This window comes from Tamandua tetradactyla, chromosome 21 (genome assembly GCF_023851605.1).
Source record: "Tamandua tetradactyla isolate mTamTet1 chromosome 21, mTamTet1.pri, whole genome shotgun sequence".
NCBI classification, from domain to species: Eukaryota; Metazoa; Chordata; class Mammalia; order Pilosa; family Myrmecophagidae; genus Tamandua; species Tamandua tetradactyla.
In genome coordinates, this window is record NC_135347.1 from 31,101,459 (window position 1) to 31,129,117 (window position 27,659).

Consider the following 27,659-nt stretch of genomic DNA (forward strand, 5'->3'; position numbering starts at 1 on the left):
CAACCTAGTTGTGCTGGTTTGAAACTGTCATGAACCCCATAAAAAACATGCTCTCTAATCTTCATTCAATATTGCTGGGTGGGATTTTTAAAATTGTTTCCATGGAGATGTGATGGATACAATTGTGGGTGGTAGCATTTGATGGTTTCCATGGAGATGTGTCTCTGCCTGTTCAAGGGGGCGCTGCTTACTGGAATCTTTTAAGAGGGAACCATATTGGAAAACGCTCTAGCGCCAACAGAGCACACACAGCCAGAGATCTTTGGAGATGCAGAAAATGCTCCCAGGAAAGCTTTATGAAATGAGGAGAGAAAGCTAGCAGATGTGGCCATGTGCCCTGCCAGCTGACAGAGGTGTCCAGAAGCCAAAGACCCAACAAATGCCAGCCAGGTGCTTTCCCAGCTGACAGACAGGTTCCAGACAGCATCACCTTTCTTGAGTACACATAATCTCTTGTTGATGCCTTAATTTGATATTTTCGTGGCTTTAGAACTGTAAACTTATAACTTAATAAATTCCTTTTTTAATAGCGATTCCATTTCTGGTATATTGCATTACAGCAGCTTACAAACTAAAACACTACCACAGTCAAACATTTTTTTAATTAGAATTTAATTTATAAACAGTAAAATTCATTTTTAAGTGTAAGGTTTGAGGAATTTTGAAAAATATATACAGTTGTGTCTCCATCTCAATCAAGGTATAGAAAAGGCAAAGATTAGTATGACAGAGAACATATCAGTGGTTGCCTGGGAATGAAGTGGGGGGGCATCTGAAAATGGGTGAGATATGAGGGAACTGTTTGAGTGAACTGTTTGCTGAATCTAAGACAGAAAATGCACAGATAGGAGAACTAGTTCATGGATAATTTCAACTAAGCCTCCTACTATTCAGTATGTTTCTAGAGTGCAAGCACATGAATGTGTGTATTGTTCCTTTTAAATCAATAAGTAAGTAGTCTAAAAGTTTTTCAGTAGGTTTCAAACAGTAATCTAAGGACCATTTGAGTTCCCTGAGATCCTTTAAGGGGAACTCATATGATCAAAACTATTTTCAGGTAATACTGACATATTACTTGTCTTTTCTACTCTGTTAACATTTGTATTAATGGTGCAAAAATAGTAGTTGATAAAACTTCTGGCAATTTAGCACAAATCAAGGCATCTAACCAAACTGGGCTAGTAGTCATTGCATTCTTCATTTAGTAAAAACATTAACTTTTTTTTAAAAACAGAAAGAAAAAGTCAATTTCACTTGAGTACTCCTGATGAAGCAGTAAACATCACTAAGTTTGTGCAAATATTTTTAGTATTTGGTATGGTGCATGTAAAGTTCATAAAAAGCTCTTCTGAAAATTGACACAAAATGATTGTCTCAAGGACAACTACTTGTGTATCTGTTTGAATTGAAAGCTAAATTAGCAGTTAGCTCCAAAAAAGTTATTTTAGAAAAATAGCTGTAGGTGTTTTTTGCCAATGATCGCTTACAAGCAAAAATTATAATTTTTAACATTTGTGTCTGCTACTATGTGTTTGACAGCTTCCTAAATGTTAAAGGCATTTCTGACACATCATGGTGTATTGACAAATGAGGTACAGTTTTCTAGATATTTTACAATGTAAAACTTTGTTATTTGTGAGATCAGCTTAAACTAGTGGAGAATTATTGTTCAAATAACAAATGTATCCTGCTAATACAATTATTCATGGGGAAACAATGTCATTGTTCTCACCGTCTTTTTGTTTCTTTTGGAAAGTAGTGATTTTTCATCAACCTCGTCATTTACATTGACAGGTAATGTTTTTGTTATAACTTTTCTCAACTAAATAAATATTTCCAGTCTTTCAGTTTTAATTTCTACTCTTGTAAATAATAGATATAAACACATAATCAAAATCTCTTTGAGGTCCTCCATAATTTTCAAGGTGTATAGGGCTCCTAAAATGCAAAAGTGTATGGAATTTTGACATCTACTCCTTGTACCTATCAGAATGCTTCAGTCATGCTAAATAAAAAATGAATGAACTAAGCAAATAGTTCAGTGTGATTTAGTCATAAGATGGTGCAGGGCAAAAATTCAGAAATATTTAGTAACTTTTTAAATAATGCTGTCAGATGTTAGTCATATACATTTGAACAAATTTTATAGGACAATGGTTATATGTACAATCTGTCTGACAGTTTAAATTGGTAATGCCAAAGTCCAACAAAATCTGTCTTTCTAGTGAATCGCATTTCAAATTATTTAATAGCAAAGAATCTCTGTTCTAGTGAAATGTTTTTATTATTTTTTTATTTTTATTAATTAACAGAAAAAAGAAATTAACCCAACATTTAGAAATCATACCATTCTACATATGCAATCAGTAATTCTTAACATCATCACATAGATGCATGATCATCGTTTCTTAGTACATTTGCATCGGTTTAGAAGAACTAGCAACACAACTGAAAAAGATATAGAATGTTAATATAGAGAAAAAAAATAAAAGTAATAATAGTAAGAACAAAACAAAACAAAACAAAACAAAACAAAAACCTATAGCTCGGATGCAGCTTCATTCAGTGTTTTAACATGATTACTTTACAATTAGGTATTATTGTGCTGTCCATTTTTGAGTTTTTGCATCTAGTCCTGTTGCACAGTCTGTATCCCATCAGCTCCAATTACCCATTATCTTACCCTGTTTCTAACTCCTGTTGAACTCTGTTACCAATGACATATTCCAAGTTTATTCTCGAATGTCGATTCACATCATTGGGACCATACAGTATTTGTCTTTTAGTTTTTGGCTAGACTCACTCAGCATAACGTTCTCTAGGTCCATCCATGTCATTACATGCTTCATAATTTTATCCTGTCTTAAAGCTGCATAATATTCCATCGTATGTATATACCACAGTTTGTTTAGCCACTCGTCTGTTGATGGACATTTTGGCTGTTTCCATCTCTTTGCAATTGTAAATAACGCTGCTGTAAACATTGGTGTGCAAATTTCCGTTTGAGTTTTTGCCCTTAATTCCTTTGAGTAGATTCCCAGCAATGGTATTGCTGGGTCGAATGGCAATTCTATATTCAGCTTTTTGAGGAACTGCCAAACTGCCTTCCACAGTGGTTGCACCATTTGACGTTCCCACCAACAGTGGATAAGTGTGCCTCTTTCACTGCATCCTCTCCAGCAGTTGTCATTTTCTGTTTTGTTGATAATGGCCATTCTGGTGGGTGTGAGATGATATCTCATTGTGGTTTTGATTTGCATTTCTCTAATGGCCAGGGACATTGAGCATCTCTTCATGTGCTTTTTGGCCATTTGTATTTCTTCCTCTGAGAGGTGTCTATTCAAGTCTTTTTCCCATTTTGTAATTGGGTTGGCTGTCTTTTTGTTGTTGAGTTGAACAATCTCTTTATAAATTCTGGATACTAGACCTTTATCTGATATGTCGTTTCCAAATATTGTTTCCCATTGTGTAGGCTGTCTTTCTACTTTCTTGATGAAGTTCTTTGATGCACAAAAGTGTTTAATTTTGAGCAGTTTCCATTTATTTATTTCCTTCTTCAGTGCTCTTGCTTTAGGTTTAAGGTCCATAAAACTGCCTCCAATTGTAAGTTTCATAAGATATCTCCCTACATTTTCCTCTAACTGTTCTATGGTCTTAGACCTAATGTTTAGATCTTTGATCCATTTTGAGTTAACTTTTGTGTAGGGTGTGAGATATGGGTCTTCTTTCATTCTTTTGCATATGGATATCCAGTTCTCTAGGCACCATTTATTGAAGAGACTGTTCTGTCCCAGGTGAGTTGGCTTGACTGCCTTATCAAAGATCAAATGTCCATAGATGAGAGGGTCTATATCTGAGCACTCTATTCAATTCCATTGGTTGATATATCTATCTTTATGCCAATACCATGCTGTTTTGACCACTGTGGCTTCGTAATATGCCTTAAAGTCAGGCAGTGCAAGACCTCCAGCTTCGTTTTTTTCCTCAAGATGTTTTTAGCAATTCGGGGCACCCTGCCCTTCCAGATAAATTTGCTTATTGGTTTTTCTATTTCTGAAAAATAAGTTGTTGGGATTTTGATTGGTATTGCATTGAATCTGTAAATCAATTTAGGTAGGATTGACATCTTAACTATATTTAGTCTTCCAATCCATGAACACGGTATGCCCTTCCATCTATTTAGGTCTTCGTGATTTCTTTTAGCAGTTTTTTGTAGTTTTCTTTATATAGGTTTTTTGTCTCTTTAGTTAAATTTATTCCTAGGTATTTTATTCTTTTAGTTGCAATTGTAAATGGGATTCGTTTCTTGATTTCCCCCTCAGCTTGTTCATTGCTAGTGTATAGAAATGCTACAGATTTTTGAATGTTGATCTTGTAACCTGCTACTTTGCTGTACTCATTTATTAGCTCTAGTAGTTTTGTTGTGGATTTTTCCGGGTTTTCGACGTATAGTATCATATCGTCTGCAAACAGTGATAGTTTTACTTCTTCCTTTCCTATTTTGATGCCTTGTATTTCTTTTTCTTGTCTAATTGCTCTGGCTAGAACCTCCAACACAATGTTGAATAATAGTGGTGATAGTGGACATCCTTGTCTTGTTCCTGATCTTAGGGGAAAGTTTTCAATTTTTCCCCATTGAGGATGATATTAGCTGTGGGTTTTTCATATATTCCCTCTATCATTTTAAGGAAGTTCCCTTGTATTCCTATCTTTTGAAGTGTTTTCAACAGGAAAGATGTTGAATCTTGTCAAATGCCTTCTCTGCATCAATTGAGATGATCATGTGATTTTTCTGCTTTGATTTGTTGATATGATGTATTACATTAATTGATTTTCTTATGTTGAGCCATCCTTGCATACCTGGGATGAATCCTACTTGGTCATGATGTATAATTCCTTTAATGTGTTGTTGGATACGATTTGCTAGAATTTTATTGAGGATTTTTGCATCTATATTCATTAGAGAGATTGGCCTGTAGTTTTCTTTTTTTGTAATATCTTTGCCTGGTTTTGGTATGAGGGTGATGTTGGCTTCATAGAATGAATTAGGTAGTTTTCCCTCCACTTCGATTTTTTTGAAGAGTTTGAGGAGAGTTGGTACTAATTCTTTCTGGAATGTTTGATAGAATTCACATGTGAAGCCGTCTGGTCCTGAACTTTTCTTTTTAGGAAGCTTTTGAATGACTAATTCAATTTCTTTACTTGTGATTGGTTTGTTGAGGTCATCTATGTCTTCTTGAGTCAAAGTTGGTTGTTCATGTCTTTCCAGGAACCCATCCATTTCCTCTAAATTGTTGTATTTATTAGCGTAAAGTTGTTCATAGTATCCTGTTATTACCTCCTTTTTTTCTGTGAGGTCAGTAGTTATGTCTCCTCTTCCATTTCTGATCTTATTTATTTGCATCCTCTCTCTTCTTCTTTTTGTCAATCTTGCTAGGGGCCCATCAATCATTGATTTTCTCATAGAACCAACTTCTGGTCTTATTGATTTTCTCTATTGTTTTCATGTTTTCAATTTCATTTATTTCTGCTCTAATCTTTGTTATTTCTTTCCTTTTCCTTGCTTTGGGATTAGTTTGCTGTTCTTTCTCCAGTTCTTCCAAGTGGACAGTTAATTCCTGCATTTTTGCCTTTTCTTCTTTTCTGATATAGGCATTTAGGGCAATAAATTTCCCTCTTAGCGCTGCCTTTGCTGCATCCCATAAGTTTTGATATGTTGTGTTTTCATTTTCATTAGCCTCGAGGTATTTGCTAATTTCTCTAGCAATTTCTTCTTTGACCCACTCGTTGTTTAGGAGTGTGTTGTTGAGCCTCCACGTATTTGTGAATTTTCTGGCACTCCGCTTATTATTGATTTCCAACTTCATTCCTTTATGATCCGAGAAAGTGTTGTGTATGATTTCAATCTTTTTAAATTTGTTAAGACTTGCTTTGTGACCCAGCATATGGTCTATCTTTGAGAATGATCCATGAGCACTTGAGAAAAAGGTGTATCCTGCTGTTGTGGGATGTAATGTCCTATAAATGTCTGTTAAGTGTAGCTCATTTATAGTGATATTCAGATTCTCTATTTCTCTATTTCTTCATTGATCCTCTGTTCTGTCCATTGATGAGAGTGGTGAATTGAAGTCTCCAACTATTATGGAATATGAGTCTATTTCCCTTTTCAGTGTTTGCAGTGTATTCCTCATGTATTTTGGGGCATTCTGGTTCGGTGCGTAAATATTTATGATTGTTATGTCTTCTTGTTTAATTGTTCCTTTTATTAGTATATAGTGTCCTTCTTTGTCTCTTTTAACTGTTTTACATTTGAAGTCTAATTTGTTGGATATTAGTATAGCCACTCCTGCTCTTTTCTGGTTGTTGTTTGCACGAAATATCTTTTCCCAACCTTTCACTTTCAACCTATGTTTATCTTTGGGTCTAAGATGTGTTTCCTGTAGACAGCATATAGAAGGATCCTGTTTTTTAATCCATTCTGCCAATCTATGTCTTTTGATTGGGGAATTCAGTCCATTAACATTTATGTTATTACTGTTTGGATAATATTTTCCTCTACCATTTTGCCTTTTGTATTATATATATGATATCTGACTTTCCTTCTTTCTACACTCTTCTCCATACCTCTCTCTTCTGTCTTTTCTGTTCTGACTCTAGTGCTCCCTTTAGTATTTCTTGCAGAGCTGGTCTCTTGGTCACAAATTCTCTCAGTGACATTTTGTCTGAGAATGTTTTAATTTCTCCCTCATTTTTGAAGGACAATTTTGCTGGATATAGGAGTCTTGGTTGGCAGTTTTTCTCTTTTAGTAATTTAAATATATCACCCCACTGTCTTCTAGCTTCCATGGTTTCTGCTGAGAAATCTACAGATAGTCTTATTGGGTTTCCCTTGTATGTGATGGATTGTTTTTCTCTTGCTGCTTTTAAGATCCTCTCTTTCTCTTTGACCTCTGACATTCTAACTAGTAAGTGTCTTGGAGAACGCCTATTTGGGTCTAATCTCTTTGGGGTACGCTGCACTTCTTGGATCTTTAATTTTAGGTCTTTCATAAGAGTTGGGAAATTTTCAGTGAAAATTTCTTCCATTAGTTTTTCTCCTCCTTTTCCCTTCTCTTCTCCTTCTGGGACACCCACAACACGTATATTTGTGTGGTTCATATTGTCCTTGTGTTCCCTGATACCCTGTTCAAATTTTTCCATTCTTTTCCCTATAGTTTCTGTTTCTTTTTGGAATTCAGATGTTCCATCCTCCAAATCACTTATTCTATCTTCTGTCTCTTTAAATCTATCATTGTAGGTATCCATTGTTTTTTTCCATCTTTTCTACTTTATCCTTCACTTCCATAAGTTCTGTGATCTGTTTTTTCAGTTTTTCTATTTCTTCTTTATGTTCAGCCCATGTCTCCTTCATGTCCTCCCTCAATTTATCGATTTCATTTTTGAAGAGGTTTTCCATTTCTGTTCGTATATTCAGCATTAGTTGTCTCAGCTCTTGTTTCTCATTTGAACTATTGGTTTGTTCCTTTGACTGGGCCATATTCTCAATCTTCTGAGCGTGGACCGTTATCTTCTGCTGCTGGCGTCTGGGCATTTAGTCAGATTTCCCTGGGTGTCGGACCCAACAAGGTTGTAAGATTTTTCTGTGAAATCTCTGGGCTCTGTTTTTCTTATCCTGCCCAGTAGGTGGCGCTCGTGGCACACGTTTGTCTCACGTGTTTGGAAGGGATCCCCCCATCACTGTTCTCCGCGGCCTGGGGATTTCTGATCCAATTCTCTCAGTTGGTCCAGAGGGCTGCGCGTGGTGGGGGCATCAGCCACCGTGGCTTGAGGGGACCCTGTGGCTGGTCGCCGGCCGCACAGGACCCGGGGAATTTGCCACCAGACCAGGAAGTTGCCCGCGGGGGAGGGGCGTCGGTCACCGGCCGCTGCAGCCTGGGGAATTCCCCACCAGACCAGGAAGCCGCCCGCGGGGGAGGGCCACTGTGGCTTGGGTAGCCCTCTGATCCGAGACTCGTAGCCGGACCAGGAAGCTGCCTGCAAAAGAGGGGCGCCGGCCGCCGCGGCCTGGGAAACTTGCCTCTCCGAGACTCTCAGCCGGCCCGGGAAGGAGGGAGGGAGGAGCTCCGGCCGCCACAGCTGCCACTGCTTGGGAAATCGCACGCCGTTCGGGGATCTCACTGCAGCCGAGTCTCGCAGTCAGACCAGCCAGTCCAGACTGGGGTACGCTGTGTGTCCATTCCCTGCCATGGCCCCGCGAGCTGTTCTGCACTGTTTCAGTTCACCTAGTAGTTGCTTTGGAGGAGGAACTAAGACCTCTAGTGAAATTTTTATCAGGTCACATTTATTCATCTAGACTTTGAACTCATTGAACATAAGTTGCTACAAAATAACTTTTCAATCTGAATCATGTAATCCTATATATTTTTTGATAGTTAAGAGATTTCAATCTATTTACCTTATTATAAACTCCAAGTAAAAGTAGTTATCATATTCCGTGATGTGCTAGAGCTGGCTAATACATGCTCAGGAGTGCTTCCCAACTCCATTCAGCAATATCACATTGGTGGCTTGAAGCTGGCCACAGTGGGAGGATTTACATCAGAGAAATTGGCAAATGCTACAAATCAGAACTTTATGCACCTTGGAGAGCCTATGGTTAAACATTTACAAATGCACTATTGCAAACTATCAAATCTTCGTTCTATTTTAAGCAGATTGAAACAATTCTAGGTGTTCATAATTGATATGAAATAATCTAAGAAAATGTATTTCTGTATAACTCACAGCATAAATCAAGACCCTTTTTAAATAGAGAATGCCTATGAGATTAGATAAATGTCCCTTACAGGTCTTTTTAATACAATAGCAAAATATTTTTTTGCTATTCTTTCTTCTAGGTTTCTTCTAGGCTAAAAGACCTAAAGATATTTGAAAATAAAATCTCTATAGAGTTATGTGCACTTCCTTCTTTCTTCCTCTTAGTGAATAAAACTGCAGGAAGCAAATCTAAAAAAGTCTTAATCTCTATGGTTCCACAATTAGTAATTGGTAATTGACTAGATCTCCTAAAAAGAGGGTTACTGGATTAATAACAGAAATATACATACAGAGTACATATTATAAGGAAATGAATAAAAGTATAAAATTGCTGCTCATGATATGGATTTAAATAAATCAATGTATTAAGTAACAAAGTTAAAGAAAAATGTAACAAGTAATCAGAATGCTAACAGAACACAGAAAATTATATTTATATAGTATTGCTGTTGTAGTGATTGATTGCTGAGCTCTTGAGCTGTTTATTCATTTCCAAGGAGAGCCATTCATTTGTCTAGCATAATTTCATCACCAATATTATTTTCAATAGTTATTTTTCAAATTGGTCTTTAAGAATGACAATTAAGAAGAATTGAAATTATAACATTGAATAGGCTTTACTGTGATTCACATTTAATACTGAAAACTAATATATTTCAAATGATCTATTCAATAATTTCCATTGTCAGATGAAGGGGCTGATCTTGTAAAAATATAATATTCTTCACTCTAGATAATATTTGGAATTACTGATAAAATTCAGAATATTTTAAAAAGCATAAATAAAACAATTATTGCATTATGGTCAGGTTGTTGCTTTGTTCATAAAACTTTCTAAGGGAAATGATGTTGAGAGTTCAAACTAGACTTCCCACTATCACTATGAACTGATAGATTGATAATTCATCATGACTGAGGTTAAGATTAAAATTTGAGGCAGACCATGATGGCTCAGCAGACAGAGTTCTCACCTGCCATGGCGGAGACCAGGGTTCGATTTCCAATAAGAATAAAAAGTTGGTAATGAGCAAACCTCAGATACAGGATAACTTATATCTTATATAGTTTGTTCATGACTGCAACAGATTTATTTATATTTTTTAAGTCAGAAATTATTTACAAAAAAGTTTGATTGCAATTCCAGGGCTCAAGGGCCAATGTCAATCAAATCCCAATAAGGTGAATTTTCCAGTCTATCTTAGTGACAGACTAAGGTTTGACTCACTGTTCCGAATTTACAATGGGACACCCATGATGATATGTAAAACTGTTATATTGTACTAACCATTTATGTAGAAAGATCTCATCCCAAATTCAAATGATTACACTTGTGAAGTTGCAATGTCTTTTGTTAAGTAACACAAATTGTCTACATACACTGGGGTTGCTGTAAGCAATGTCTTTTCCCAAAAGTAACAGGGACTCTCTAAGAGTAAAAATAAAACAGGAAGCTTTCTGATAAAAAAACAAAACAAAACAGAACAGAACAAAAGTGGAATGTACTCTGCAAAACTTGGAATTAAGCTACTAAATTAAGCAACTTTCAGCCCAGTGACTTATCCTATCAAAAAATAGACCAGTATACAATAATAACCAATCTATGATCATTCCCTATTTTGTAAGACCCTTTTTTTGTAATAAGGAAACTAAATGCAACCATCCGTTCTTACTTCCCTCTTTGATGTCTCTTAGTTATCTTTATAGGCTAACATAATTTGTTAAGTATTTTGAGACTCTTCAATTTAAGCTCTTCCTGCTCAAGCAGTTTCTCTTTCAATAAACACATTATATTGATTATTCTCAGTGATTCAGTTTCTTATGACACTTTAGAAGCAATACTTAAAACAATGGATGATGATCGGGCCCCTGGATAAATACAATGGTTTTCCTTCTTTCAGGTCAACATTTATGAGAGAAATTCTATATACTTTTTAGAGGTCTCAGCTAACTCAATCCCCTGTGGCTTGATAATGAACCCTTATATTGATTTTCCATCTTCTCTGACTCTTACTCTTCCCATTTTTTCACTCCTGCTTCCTAGTATCACTTCACAATAACCCATCTTTATGGAAGTCCTATTTCATGCTCTGCTTGCAGTGAAACAATGGTAGTCTATCCAAGAAAACAGACGCTCAGTGTAGGACACTGGAACGGGACTACTTTCCTGTTGGTGTTAGCTTAATGCTATAGCATCAGCATTAATAAGATTTTCTCTTGGGTTACATCGGGATAGATAGAAGCAGAAGCATTGAGGAATGCAATAACTCTAGTAGTTAAATAGCATAAGACCAATTGTAGCTGTAAGATATGGGAACTTGGTTGCTATTTAACTGCTTTAGAGGACATAAAGACAGTGAAAGGCTCAAGCCAGCAAACAATACTGAGTCCTATAAAATCTATGGCTGCATTTAAAGTGACTCTTATCTTTTGCCACTATAGGGCAGACATTGATACAAATCCACCTAAACCTTCATTTATAAGTGTGATGAAGTAGGCTTAATGATCAGCTCAGTAGGTCTCCCATGTCAAAGTCAGGGCCCTGAAAGAGTGGTAATGAAGCCCTGATATCTGCAGAGGGGGAATTTAGGTAGATGCACTTGAGTGTCTTGGCCTCCTTCCCTCACATCTCCAGAATATACTGGGCTGCCAGGAGGAGCTTCCTTCTCTTTGCTGGAAGAAATCCATCTTTCATTGCTTGAATACAACGTACAGACCTGAGCAGGGAGACTCTCAAGATGATGAGTATCTTCTTCAGTGCTTACTGCTTCCTCTCTTCTTTCCTTCAACCTGGAAATCCAGGTCTCACTACAGCCTAAGTGAGGTACTATAGAAATATATGCACTGTGCCAGGAGAAAGTAGCTTACCCTTCAAAAGTATTTCAGGAATGGCAGTAGTTGGGGCATATGTGTGAAAGAGGTTCTTGAGGGTATAGGAATTGCCTGGGTTGTAAAATATAAGACTGGTTTTAGAAAAGTTTATTGATATGAAGAATTCTGTTATCACTGTAGGCTAACATCCCAGCATGAATTTCTGGAGACAACACTACACATTTGGAATAAATTCTTAAAACTTCAGAAAAAAATGGTGGTTTAGAATAAAAACGGTGAGATGGCAGAACAGCTTTGGCAGAGTCTTGAGGAATGACTCAGAAAGTTCAGGGAACAGGGAATTTTAGATTTGTTACATGAAACCAGAGAACCCACAAACTATCTTCTATGATAAGTGCCTAAGGACATGCTCTTCCCACTGACAATAGGAAATACACTAGTGAAGGGATAACCATCATTTTTTAGAAGCTTAGATGTGCCCTTCTGCTGTAGAGAAGGGTTGGCAGTAAGAGATGCTGCCATTGAGCTGGGTTCTCGATTCTAGAGTTAATGAAGATGATAGGATTTCATGGGTTAGTGGAGATGTACGTGGAAGACAGGTACTAATGCAAAAGAGGCAAAGTTTATACAGTTACCATAATTGATATCATGACCACAGAGCATATTACCTAGATGTGCAGTCATCTGTGGTGGTGGCTAATAGCCATGTTTTACAAGCCTACAAAACCTGGTGGGCAGAAGGCTAAAATTAGCTCTGCAAAAAAAAGCAGTGAGCCTTTTTCCAGTTTGCAGATCTGTGTCATCAGACAAGAGCTCAATGATTGAAGGAGAGGATGGGCTCCCATAAGGAATCATTCTGCAGCATCACTATAAGAATATGCAGTAAGTTGTAAATCTAATTCTGGAAATCTATCCTAAAAATACCACCTGCATGCAATTATAAAAACGTATATAAAGCAATCGTCTTTGCTTCATTATTCATAAAAATGAAAATTTGAACAATATATCTTTCAAGATGGAATTATTTTTAAAAATGTGGGTAATCCATACATTGGAATGCTAGATGACTATTTTTAAAAAAGGAACCAGGATTTTATATGCTGATATTAAAAGATCTCCAAAGCATATAGCTAATTGAAAATAATTCATAGAACAATATATAAAATACCATATCACTTATGTGATAAAACAGCTACACATTAATATGTGTGCTGTAATAATTTAAATTCATTTTTAAGTGGGATGCACTCAAACTGTAAACAGTGATTATTTCTGTAAAGACTAGTAGTGAGAGGGAACTTAAGAAGAGATTTACACTCTTTATTCTATGTCCCAATGTATTTCTGGTTCATATTACAAAGATGATGCGTGTATGTCATGTTTATATAGGAAGCAGAGTATTAAGTATATCTTTAACTTCTGCATACCCTCGCCCAAAGGTAACCATAATCTAGGCTTTGTATTTATCAATCCATTGCTGTTGTTTTTCAACATAATATTGCATATATGTGTACATATATTACATATATATGTAATCCTAAACATGCGTTTTACATATGCTGTACACTATATGAATGAAATCATATTTTATTTATTCTTCTGTGATTTACTTTTTTTCCCTTCCATTATATTAATGAGAGAAATCCATACAGCTGCATGGAGCTGTGGTTCATTTATATTCCGGTCGATTACAACCATATTCTATTGTAGGAACAGAACACAATTTATATTTTAAGGATTGCTTTCTTGTTCTTTTTATAACCTTTACAATGAAATGAATATGTCAATAAATCTCAGCCTTTGTTCTTTTTTCCTATCAGTTTTTAGGCTGTAAGAATCCCTCTATTTATCACTTAAATTCAATCCAGTACTTTGGTGTGTAAATGATTTTTTTTTCAGTTCTAAATAGCATTTTCTGATTGTTATTTTAATTTATTGTTCTCTGCCCTATGACTCAATTAGAAGTGTATTTTTTATTTTTAAATATATAGGGCTTTAATTGCATTTTCATTTTAAATTTTTATAAGCAGAGATAATTGGCTTAAATTGATCTATTCCTTAAACTTTATTAAGACATGGCTTATATTGATCTGTTGGACACATATAGAAGTTTGCACTCAAAAACTGGAGAATGCAATTATTTTTCAGTCTTCAGAAAATAGTCACTACTTACAAGAGATATTTAAGTTATATCAAGTTTGGTACTCTTACAAATAATACTGCTATGTACATTATTGTACTTTTATTTTGGTGTACATATTAACTTTTTCTGTTACAAAGTAATCTAGAAATAGGGTTGCCAGGTAAAATACAGGACACTCAGTTAAATTTAAATTTCAGATAAATAATGAATAAATTTTAATATATTCCAAGGAATGAATTTATGTGCAAAAAATTCATTGATTACCTGAAAGTGAAATTTTACTGGGTGTCATATGTTTTAGTTGCTAAGTTAGCACTCTTTTTAGACATAGAGTTCCAAAATCATGGATTTTGTATGCGTATCACTCTAGCCAATTTTGCCAAATAGGTCTCTGAACCTGGTCCCACAGATTAACACTTACTTTTATAGAGATCTGTGTATAAGTTCTGAACATATTTGGCTGGGTTTATTTCTATATATATGATATTCTGTTGCTTTTTTTTTTAAAGTTATGCAATTTTTTGAAAATTTCCATAATTAAATTGTTGGGAATAATTTACCACTCTTATCGTGCAATTTTAGTGGTTGTGATATTTGTGATTAATTTCATAATGCTATTTCTTACCACTTGACTGTGAATCCTAGTAAAGCAAGAATCATGCTTAGCTTTATTCACCCTTATATCTTCAGTGCCTAGCTCAAAGTCTGACACATGGTAGGCAATCAATGCACATCTGCTGTAATTTGCAGGAAGTGAGTAATGCAAATGATTTTCAAACTGGTCTTCAGTTCTACTTGCATGGAATAGTTGATTGACAAGCATCTTTAGGCACACAAGTACCAACCTTTATAACAATCTCCTTTTAACAATTTCCCTGTGCTGGGAAAACATGGGACTGTTTATTTGAATTTGGGCAAGAGGAGGAGAAAATTTGAGAACAATTATCCAGACAATTAGGTTGGAGGAAGTTGGTGAAATGATGATTCACTCTCAAATAGTAAAAAATGTCCTGATATATGGATAGAGAAAGGCTACTAAAGTTTTGTCTGTGTTATCATAATCCAAAATAAAGGATTGCTCCATTTCATAGCCTTGTTCAGGCCCTACGTTGTATTTAGTTCAGAAAGCCAGAGCTTTTTAAGGGGCAATCGTCAGAACACCTGATGGAAAGCAAACCAGATGGGTAAGTCCTAGATAAACGAGACTTAATTGCTTAATCAACCAAGCAAAGGTTATACCTATTTTCAAATGTTTTATGAGCGAATGAAAGTTTTTCTCTCACTATATGTTGTTTCATAGAGGAAAAAAAAAGAATCAAATGCTTTAAAGAATCACCTCTTGGTTAAGTATATAAAAAATATTCTAAGAGTTAGATTTGTCCAAAGATGAAACTGACCTATTATTTTATGAAAGCAAAATCGGATCACTTTCGTCAGAGTATCCCTGCAAGCTGTTAGTATCTATAGTGTCCTTCCAATTCTCAGCCTTTTGCACTGTAATCAGTTATAAAAGCATATTGTTGTTCAGCAATTAATAAACAAGCAGTAAAAAAGAAAGTATATATAAATTTTGAAATCTGAAGGACTTATGCAAACTTTGTATTCTAATACATGAATAATACATTATTATTTATATTCTAATATATATTACATGTATTCATCCTTTTTTTAGGAGAGTCCATGATTCGTGGAAAAAAATACCAGCAGTTGTGGTGGGGATAGTAATCGAATAAATTAGACGCATGGAATAAAAATAAATTTTATGGTTTCTGAAAAAGATTTAAAAGATTATTCATTCTCTTCCTTTGCAATTTTCTTTGAATGAAATGATTATATGCCTTAAGAATATTTTGAAATAATTTTCATGTTTTAAAAATAAGGCAAAAAATTACAGCTTCAGATATTGTCATTCTCCTCCTTTTTTCTACTTACAGGCATAAAATTATGCATCTGCAACATTGTGGCTAAATTACAGATACAAGTAATATGAGGCACAATTTTAATTTGAATATAAAATATTTATTGCTCTTATATAAAGTCAATAACATCCATACTGGTGGTTAAATGCCACTGATCCGAATCAATTTTTTTAAACTGCATAAAAATTTATTATTACTCATAACTTTAAATTTCTCTATATGCTGTGTAAATCTTTGAAAACAATTAGCAATTCTAAAAGCACTTTGTATATCTATGAATTTTTAATGCTCTGTAGCATGCCATCTTTCTTCTAACTTGAAAAAAGATCCTATAAATGTCCTCCCTCTTCAGACCCTTTAACTTCCAGCACTAAAGAGCACCTATATAGGACATAAATAACATATTAATTTTCATGGTCTATGAAACAGGCAACACTATAAATGGATTTTCAAGTGTTTCAAAGGATTTTCAATCACTACTGTCTCCCGTACTGCTATCCGCTGAATATGTGGGGAAATGACTGGTTTTTTTTAACAGCATGAATTCTTCTGAGAAGGGGTATGTTCTCCAGAGGCTGAGGGGTTAATCACAAAAGAATGTGGGAGGAGGATAGGTAAAGGATGGAGACAGGGAATGGTGGAAATGAAACTATTGCACTATATTGTCAAAAATTATATATATATATTTCAGGTTCAAATTTATTTATAGAGAACTGTTTTCACTAAAACCCAGGTATTTATTTGTTAGATTTTATAGCACGAATTATTGTTTCAACGGATGGTTGTAAAATGCAGATTCAGCATTAATTAAGGAAAGTGCTGAATACTGATGCCACTGGGGTAACCAATTAGTAATCTTCATTTTCATTATTATTCAGCAGTCTTTTTAAAATTATTATTATAGAAGCCTTGAATCTGTCAGGGAGGACCATGATCTGTAATTATAATGGAGCAAAAGTATGTGCGAGCTTAAAGGGAAGTAAGATTTGTTTGTGACATCTGATTAATAGCTGAGCAGGCAGGAAAAGATCACTTTTCACATCTTTCCATTTGCTTTTGGCTAAAAGTAGTACGTGTGTGGAGTAGTAGGGCTTCCTGCGGCAAATGGGAATGACTGACAGGAGGGTTTTCATGGCAAACATGTGAACCCTATGGAATGAGGGGCCACAGGCATCTTTTTCCTGCAGAGCTTTATGTGGCACAGGTGGTGAAGCTCAGTGACTGAAAACCACCCGGGTGGAGTGGAGATGAGATGGGGGTGGCAGGAACAGCCTCACCCTCAACCTAAGTGTTACGGAGTTGGGGGGGGGGTTCAGCTCACTGCCTCAACCTGGACCATAATGATAGATCAAAGAGGGGGAGATGAGCAAACGGCATCATATTTGACCACAGTAACAATCAGGATGGGGGAGATGGACACACAGCATCTCCTTGACCTCAAACTGTGGAAGCTTGGGGAGTGATGAGTAACACCAGTGAATCTCTATCAGAATGCTCCCCAATCCACATCACCATGCTCGCTCATATGATTAACTTGATAGAGACCTGGCTTAGGCTGATACTCTTCTAGTCATAGTATTGCTTTTTTGATTTTGTATTTTTTAATAATTTTAGATTTATAGAAAAGTTTAAAGTACAGGGAATAGCTATACACCCAATCATTCAGATTACCCAGGATTGACATCTTGCATAACAAGGGTAGATTTCTCAAAACCAAGAAACAGACATTGGATATTACTATTCTAAACCCCAAATTTTATTCATTAGTCTCTCCACTTTTTTTTTTTTTTCACCTGTGTGTTTTTCCCCATTAGTGTCCTTTTTCTGTTCCAGGATCCCTTTCAAAAAATCACATTGCATTTAATTGTTCTGTCTTCTTAGTCTCTTTCAGTCTTTAATATTGACAAAATCCTTCTTTGCTTTTTTAAACCTTGACAGATGTGAAGAACCTTTAAAAATTTAAGGTTTATTGTATTTTACACATAGTCAGGAAATAGAAGATAAAATCATGGCCTATCCTTCCATTTTGTCCAATAAACTATGTTTAAGAAAGAGAATCATTGGGGGAAGTCTGGCAGTATTGAAGTTTTTATGACTAGCAGCCTGCTTGCTTTTGTAGATGTCAATAGTACAAGAATATACTTTAAAAGTAGAGACAAACCATGGGCAATGCATACAGAAAAAGGACTCAAGAAAGAAGGAAATCTAAGGAAGATGCTAAAAGAATAAGAGGGAAAAAAAGACAAATCATGAGGCTAAACAGAATAGAAACAATTGTAGGAGCCAAAAAAAGCAGTAGAGAGTAATTTCCTAAATATTTTTTCCAGTTGTAAATGATGTAATACCAGAAATATTTTTGGTATCTTTTGTCATTGTAAATTAGTTATTAGTTATGTCCTTTCTGTATTTTCTTTGATTTTGATTCATATTGAGAGATTTAGCAAATTCTGTTTATCTTTCACTGATTAGATATTTTAAAAAGATGGTCAAAATAAAATAGAGCAAATGGTGGAGAGAACAAACTTGTTTAGAGAAGAAAATCTAAGAGTATATAGGAGTCAAGAAAAAGGAAATATTCCTGTATGAAAAAAATCCCAACATCATCCCTTTCCTTCCAGGGATAATTCTTCTAGGCACCATTTATTGAAATTGATCTTCTGCAATAGTGCGATTTTATGCATAAATGCTTTTAATCCAGAATTTTATATTTCTATCTGTCAAGGACTGATAGACAATGAAAAATGTGTGTTAGATTCTTTTGTTTCCTCCATATTGATTTCATCCTTTAAGTTATATTCCTCAATTTAAATTAACTTACCTATTCTTTGATCAGTTTAGAATTATTGAGGAGCTATATGGTATTGTCTAAAACAAATGCACTAGATAATTAAGGAGATGTTATTTTGGCTATTGCAATAGGGTGAGCACCTCAAATCTGAAGCACAAAGTGTGGCAGCCCAGTGGTTTTGCCTTAGGCACTTTTATAGGGAGGACTGAACAAGTTGCAGTTGGGGTTATTTGCAGTTCGGGTTGCTCTACAAGCACGGGAAGTCTCAGTCAGTTGTCTGACCATGAAATGTTAATCTCTGTATCTGGCCAGAAGAAAGATTTATATTCATCATAATAATGTTCAACTTGCATTATTGCTTTCCATTAAATGCTTTATCATGGTCCTTTCTCAGGGATACTATATTTAAGGCTGACTTATTTCACACAATCAGATTTTTAAAAAATCTGTCTGGAATGTGAAAGTAGGCTAGATTGTAAAACTTTCTCATAATTGTGCAAAGATCCCTAGCTGTCTCCCCACCCTACGCTGGCCAAATGAATAAAAAAAAAAAAATAAGACTTCCCCTATCTACAGAAAAATGCATTTCTTTTGCATGGAGCCAATGGTATTGGGGTTTGCATAATTGAGAACTTAGTATTATTCTGGCATAACAGTCACTTCAATTGTCTGGAGATCTAGTGGCAGTAAGTGTCATTTCTCATGTTCAGAGCACTTGCCACATTTAGTGCCACCATTGTGCTATATCCTGTTTCTCTTAGATTTTCAGATATTTATCTTAATATCTTATGTCTACCTAACATTTCAACTTGTCTATAATTATTGACTCTTCCATTTCGCACATAGATTTTACTGTTGGTGTCCTGAAATATATTTGGTTGATTGTTTGTTTTCCTTTTAATTTGCAGAAGTAGCCGTATTTTATAACAAATATACATGCATGATCAAGGATTGTCCATAAGGTGTCAAGAGTAGATACATAATTTTTACAACTTCCCACAAAATAAATCAAAATCCCATTACTAAATAGAACAGCTTGCATATCATGGATTGCTTTGGTGCTCTTATGTCACATAGCTTATCTGAGTACTTAGTGCTGGAAGGGCTATGCCCATTTAAAATGTGGCTGTTAATACGGATTTGGGGTGAGAAAAATGTTTTTAAGGTTTTAGAAGATATCACTGGTGTTTATAAAGGTAAATGGGTCCAATGTCAATCAATAAGTGCATATAATTTCTTAGGAGGAATTTTTGATAATATTCTACGTGACAGTGTTTTAAAAAAAATATCCACATCAACTGTTTATTCATAAATATAATAAAAATATTTGTAATAAATACATATATTCAGATAATTCTTTCCTCCTCTCCTTTCTACTTGGTTCCTGCCCCTTAGTCATGTTATTATAGGGGATGAGTAGAGAAAAGAGGAATACACACTAAAAAAATTGGTTTATATTAAAAACAAACTATTCATCAAAGAATACAGGATACTGCAAAGTAAAGAAAAAAAAAAGGAATTAAGGACAGAATGGAATTTGGAGTGGACAATGAATTAAGACTACCTTGGTATGAGAGGAACTTTGAGAAGAAAGCTATCCAGAGACTAATTTTATAACATCGTTGCCGCACATCAAGATGCGAGTCCATTGTTTTCCTGGGTTTCTATTCAAGGAACTTGAATAAAACTTACATTACTTTTCTTGCCTTTTGGAGTTGGATTTATGCTACCTTAAATGTGACAGAATGTTAAGATGGGCCCTAAGGAGAGAACAAGAAGACCAGAAAAGTTATGTTATACAAATAAAGCTATATTGAAGAATTATAGCTCCCACTACCTCAAAGATATTAGCAAGTGCCTTGGAGTCAGAGAGCTGTCCGTGCGGCAGCCGACACCCTGGTGGGATTCATACATGAGTGGAATCTAAAGGCTGCTAAAATGACTCCAGTTGGGGACCTATCAAAGAGAATGATGAATACATTTTTCTTCACCACCATCATTTTACTTATAAAGCTAGGGTAAAGAAGGGCAAACTAAAACAATATTTAGACTGCAGCACAACAGAGAAGCTTAGCGAAAGCTTATCAGATGGTGATTCGGAGAGGAAAAATGACTCAAATTCAGCCTTCTCGACCAATGGAGAACTTAAGAATAAACCTGATTTCTGTAAATGAGAAAAAATAAATAGCTTAAAAGGAGCAGGATAAAGAAATAAAGTCACAAATCTCTGGGAAAATAAAAAGAAACAATGTGAAACAATGTCTGATAGTAAAAAAATTTAAATGTCTGCCAACATGAGAAAGGGTTCCCTTTCTTGAGAACACTTTAGTAAACAACTAAAATAAAGTTTTTTACATGAAAACAAGAAGCCTAAATGGATCACACCAGGTCCAGAAAAATTAATTGCAACCCCTTTAGGGACAAAATTAGCCAAATCTCTAGAAACTAAAATTGTACATACATTATATACACTTCATTCCATATCTGGCAATTTTTCATGGGCTGTTTACTTACACACAAAATGCCTGTATGGACAAGGATATGGTTTGCAATATTGCAGATAACAGCAAGATAAGTATAACAATCTAAAAAAAATAAATTGGCAATATTTAAATAAATTCTGGGGAGTATAAATATGAATATATAGATGCAAATATAATACAGCTATTTACAAAGAACAACTAAAAGCTTTTTTGTGCTGATATGAAAATACGTTAAGATGCATTTTTTCAAAAAGAAGCAAAAGATAAGCTGGTGTTTATTAGTGAAAGAATAATTTGTGTGAAATCTGTATATTCATATCAAAATGATATGAACTGATATGCACTTATTTAAATAGGATGAAAAAAGTTACATTTGGAAAAAGAAATGGATAAACATGGAAAAAGACATGGAATTTTTCTTTTACATATTTTTATTCTTTTGAAAAATACATACTCATTTACCTATATTTTCAAAAACATCAATGCTGTTTTTCTGGAGAGTGGTATCATAGAAAATTATTTTCACTTTTAATTTTATATTATGAAACTTTAATGACAAAAATAATTATATAAAATGATTTTTTCATTAAAATTAATAATGTTTCCACTTTATTAATACTCTCATGATTTGTCTTTTAATCTCCTTAAAAATACATACCCCTTTATTTCTTTGCATCATACAAAAGAGGATCATTGCATGTAGAGATTCAAGTTATATTTCCTTACCTGTAGCAAAATCCAATGCTATCTGCTTCATATTAGCTTATAGAGTAGAAAAGACATATTTTCCAGTGTCATGGTTTTTAAATTCGATGAAATTTTTAAATCTAATTACCTGATAATGCAGAATTTAAGATTATATTGGAAAGGTTTTTATTACACAGAGCAAAATAGATTTCTAATGTGAGTTTAAACTTATTCCTATATATCCCAGACTATTTTGGGTTACCTCCACTGAAAGATAATATAAATGGATATTGTAAAGAAAATAAAATCTCATAATATTCATGACATCTCAAACAATTTTTCAAACAGGTGAATAAATAGCTGAGGAAACAAAACAGATATTTGCATATAGTAGACTTATTCTCAGTTTATTCAGGAATGTATAGATATCAACAAATATTTCCTGAATTATTAATTTAAAAAATTCATATCAACAGCATAATTACAACCTTAAACCTAATGAATACAAAATAGTTCAAAAGGAGTTGCTTACATAAGAGTCTATAAAAATGAAAGAATTAAAAAATACCAACATGAATATAGAGACCTCAATAGAATGAATTTTAAACATTCAGAACAAATATAAACAGAGATGAGAGTTAAAATGGAAATCTACTTAGCACTGGGGTTGAATCTATGAATAAATGATGAAATCATTGGAACCACGCAGACTGAAAAGAGTAAAATAGAGGGCACTGACATACATGTACTCAGAATTAAAGAAAAAAGAAACAGATTCTGTCAAAAATTTAGAATCACATATACTGTAAAATACCGTAAAATAGGTCTGCAGCAATATTAAATAGGAAGGTTATTTTCCAATATGAGAGCACTATCAGTGCAGCATTGAAATGTAGGTTGGCCATCCAAATTTAGTAACACTAATAGTGTTCTTAATGTGACAACCCTGAATTGTGCTAGCTTTTTTTCCCTTTTTTTATTGATATCCATAATGTGTTGTGAATTCAGGGATGTTGTGTTTTATCTAGTTCCTAAAGAAAGCATTTAAAATTATAAAAAACATTTATTTTCTCAGTTTAATCACAATTCAATACTTTTCCATTACCTTTATTAGTGCTGAATCCAACCAGAAGACATATGTTTATAAATCCATTCACCAAAATTCATCTTTCTCTGCAGTTATTCCAATAGTAACAGCACAGTCTATTGTGCAGTTAAAGTGGCACGTGGAAAAATAACTGTTATTCTCATACCCATTTTCTTTCCTTCTTTCTTAGAAGAAAGATCAAAGCTTTTTATGTTATGTGATGTTGTTGTCTCTAGGGCACAGCAATAAACTCCTTAAAATTTCGTTCCTGCTAAGTTAGTGATATAACTGTCAATTTACTTTAGCTGAAGCAGACTTTTGAAATCAATAGCAAGGATTACTGTCAGAAGAATGTGTTTCTCACCAGTTCTCGCAAGTAAGTGGTCAGTTGTAGAAAACATTAAGTGAATTGAATGCATCCTTCTCAAAATGCTGTCAGTGAAACTTTAAATTTCCTGTTGACTTGCTTTCCAGTTGGTATTGCTGATATTACATTACAAAACCTTGAGTCTGATCCCAGGTCCTATTATATTTGATTAGCTACTTCGAGCACAGAAATCTCAATTTTCTCAACCAGAAATGTTTTCCTTTACTCAAAGTCCGCCTTATGAGGGAAAAAATAAATAAAAATAAAAATGACACAAGTAGGTATAACTTAAGAGCCATACTATCAAAGGACTATTATGCATGCATGTGACTCTGAGTTAGTCTACAGGTTAAATGGAAACATCTACGAAGACATAATTTTAAATTTGTCAAAGAATGTGCATTGCAGGAAAGAAAGTACCAACGAAGATCGATTCTTAAAGGAAAAGTGCCCATGAATAAAGAAAGGTATTTTTTTTAGTAATGGAAGCAGTTCATATAAAATTCATGAAATCATGCCTCAGATAGTTTCAGAACTGGAGAAGTAAAAAAAAATATTAAAGTCCCTGGTTACCTAGAAGCCTGTCCTAGTTTGTTTAATTGTACAGTGAGAAGATGTTTTGTTGTTGGCATTTAGTTATTTTTGTATTTCACTCCATAACTGATGTACCTAATATCCAAAAGTCCCAGTGGAGACTGATTTATCTTTCGCTGCTCTAAACTAACAAAATATAGTCTACTTGGGAAAAGTAGGGGGAAAAAAAAGCTACAATGACCTAGGTAAATAATTCATAACCTTTGAAGAGTCAAGAGAAGATTATTTGCTAATAATTACATAGCCTAAAAAGGTGATGACATGGGAAGCACATATTTATCTCTTCCTAAACTTCCTTACCCTTTCTTCCAGCATTTTTATATATAAAGTGATGAAATAAAAGGAAGTCTGAACAGATTTGAACTGGTTAAAATAAATGATGGAAAATTATTTAGCACTAAACACTGAGTAGATACAGAAAATATATATATTATCTGTAATCTTCCAGGAGCTACAATTCATATCAGTGCAAAATCAGTCTGCACTGAAACAGAGCCATTCTTCATTAAATACAATTAGGAGCTTACCTAGCATTGCAATTGCTGGGGGAGAGAAATTTGAAGGAACTTTCTACCAATGGTTCAAAGAGCTGTCATCAGAGGTCCCAGAAGTTGGAGTTCTCACTTGAAGAACTGTACCAGGCCCTCCAAGTGTTTGCCTGGAGGCTGCTGTATTCTTCAAGATCATCTGAAAAGCTCCCAAATAGTCCAGTTTGGAACTGTGAAGTGGGTGGTCCTCAAGAGCACTTGCAAGGATGTTGCTGTAAACATTGCCTGTACCCATGGAATAAATAATGGCTTCCTCTTCAACCCAGCTTTCCAAGCCTACTGAGATGAGATGAGAGCATAGGGAAACCTTCTCAAGAACCATAAAGGAGACTCTGAGAAATGAAGCTCACATTTCATGGGTGATGGTAATGCCTAAGTGGTCTCAGACAGTCCCACACAGTGCATTTATCTGTTAACTTGACAGTTGTACAGATGTCTTTTATTCATATTTAAGTTCTAAACAAAGGCAATAGCAGTGTGCTTTGCTGAACTTCTCACAACTCTCCTTGTACAGTCAAAGGAATAATTATCTTTCCCCAAAAAGGGCAGATACAAAATCCCATAAGCCATTCTATTGATCTCTAGAGGTTGTTCACTTCAGTCACAATCTCTCTTTGGTAACTTGAAATTTAAAGGCTAAAATAGAAGTTCAACCTCTAGTGACACAATTTATATTAGATAATAAAGAAATAATACAGGGAAAAATGAAAAAAATGATTTCTTAGTATGTACAAGTATATGTGTCGAATCAGTCAGGGATCCTAAGAGAACAGAACACACTGTTGTATGAGCCAATTTTTATAATAAATCACTTAAAAACATATATTAAACATAGTAGGTGCTGCCTTCAAATGTCATTCTACATTCCATTTTCTATCAAACAGCTTTCAGATGATGGATGAAAATGCTGTATGGTGAATGATGGTCTGTGATTAGGAATAAGGCATTCCATGATGAATAAAGGACAAGTTCATATCCAAATAAATATTTATCCTAAGTGAACACAAATGCTGCTTCTTTGATTCGGAAGATATACAAGATAGGCAGCCTGGTATCAGAAGGCATGTTTGTCCAACTAGTGAGGTGTCATGAGCTCATTGCTTATCTCTGTGGTTAGAAGTGGGTTGTTGCTAAATCAGATATTGGATAGAGGAAGCACATATTTTAGAGTCCACAACTAGTCTACTCCTGCTGCAATGGCCACTTTATAAGTGAACCATGGAGGAAGAGAAGGGGTTACTGAGAAAAGAGTGAGAGGCATTTAGAAAATTGGTCATCTTGCATACCTAAATGTTGAGAGCTTTCTGTCTTGTGGTTATACTTTTAATACAAAATCCAAACTGAAAAAAAACATTTATTTATTTCCTCCTCCAAACTCTTTTCATCAATTTTCTTAAATGTTTATTTTTGGGTGAAGTATATACAACCTAAAATTTCCCATTTTATCCAATTTCAAATATGCAATTCAGTGGCATTAATTACAATCACAATATTGTGCTACCATCACCACCATCCACGACTCTGTACCAATTAAGCATTAACTTCTCATTCCATAACCAATCCTTGCTAATGGTAAAATGCTTTCTAGTTTCTAGCTCTGTGAATTTGCTTATTCTAATTAATTCATATAAGTGAATCACACAATGTTTCCCCCTTTGTGTCTGGATTATTTCATATGGCATGATGTCTTCAAGGATCATCCAGGTTGTAAAATGTATCAACTTCCTTACTTTTTATGGCTGAGTACTATTCCATTGTATGTATCTACCACATTTTGTTTAACCATTTATCTGTTGGTAGATACTTGGGTTGTTTCCATCATTTAGCAATTGTTAACAATGTCACTATGAACATAAGTGTGCCAATATCTCTTTGAGTCCCTGCTTTCAATTATTTCCAGTAAATACCTAGAAGAGGGACTGCCTGGTCAGATGTTAATTCTATGCCTTAACTTTCTGAGGAATGGCAAAAGTGTTGTCCATGGTGGCTAGACCATTTTATATTACCACTAACAATGAATGAGTGTACCTATTTCTCCACATCCTCCTCAATACTTGATATTTTCTGCATGTGTTTTTTTTTAACAGTAGCCGTTCTGGTGGTGTGAAACAATAGCTTACTGGGTTTTGATTTGCATTTCCATAATGGCTAATGATGTCAAGAATCTTTTCATGTGCCTTTTAGTCATTTGTACATTTTCCTTGGAGAAATATCTATTCGCATCTTTTGACATTTCTTAATTGGGATGTTGTTTTTATTTGTCAGGTTGTATAATTTCTTTATATATTCTGGATATTAAACCCTTATCAGATATTGATTTCCAAATATTTTCTCCCATTCTGGAGGCTTTGTTTTACTTTTTTGATAAAATCCTTTGATAACAAAAGTTTTTAATCTTGATATAAGTCCCAATTATTATTATTATTTTTCTTTTGTTGCTTGTTCTTTTGATGTAATGTGTAAGGAACACAAGGTGCTAAAGATATTTCCCTATGTTTTCTTCTAGGTTCTTAACTGACAATCAGCAAAGAATGGGAGATCATAGACCTACAATCACAAGGAAATAAATTCTGTCAGTAACCCAAATATGCAAGGAAACAGATCCTGCCATGGAGCCTCCTGAGAGGAATACAGCCTTGCTGGTATCTTGCCTTTATCCCAGTGAGATCGATGTTAGACTTCTGATTATAGAACTGTAAGATAATATATCGTATTTTTTTTAAATGCTAAATTTGTGGTCATCTTTTATGGCAACAACAAAAAATAAATGCAGTTACTGCAAATGTCTCTCATTGTCCTTAGCTGAATTACTTCCCAAGCAGTTGTCCTTCCCATATCACATACTGGAGCATAAGAAGAAGAGCAGAAACAGGTGTTGCCTCTTGATGTTTTGCCCTAGAACTGACACACTGTCATTCCCACTTACAGTCCATTGGCCAAAGCATATTACATGACCAAGCCCAACATCAATGAGGCCGGAGACAATGCACCTCGTTGGGAAGACCTAGAAAGCTACATGTCTAAAGCGATGGCTGTCTATTTGCTACAGAGGGAGGACATAAGGAATTGGCAACAATGATCCAATCTATTGGAAATCCATTTAGAAAGATAAAGCAAAATAAAATAGTTGAGAGAAAATGAAAGACACTGCAGAGAAAATTATCCTGATGATCTTATAAGTAAATCATTGTATTAGCTTATATAATTATAAACATCCTAAAATAGAAGTATGAAATACTTTAAGAGAAAAGAGATTTACCGGTCACGTATAAAGCTCCTGAGAGAATAAAAATATGGATGGGAAAAGAAGAGTCTTGAAACATATATATTAAGTGACTCTTTTACTAATGATGATAAATAAAGAAAAATAAACATCACAGCATAGTACTGCAAATGT

The 27,659-nt window shown here is 34.7% G+C and overlaps 1 long non-coding RNA gene across 1 annotated transcript in view; it reads left to right on the forward strand.

The window, feature by feature from the left end:
• The window catches only part of LOC143665324 (uncharacterized), a 41,638-nt gene extending 14,671 nt beyond the window's left edge, over positions 1 to 26,967 (forward strand). Inside the window, exon 3 of the long non-coding RNA XR_013166875.1 lies at positions 26,769 to 26,967. This is a non-coding gene — a long non-coding RNA (uncharacterized LOC143665324). The remainder of the gene's footprint in view (positions 1 to 26,768) is intronic.
• Positions 26,968 to 27,659: the final 692 nt, after the last annotated feature.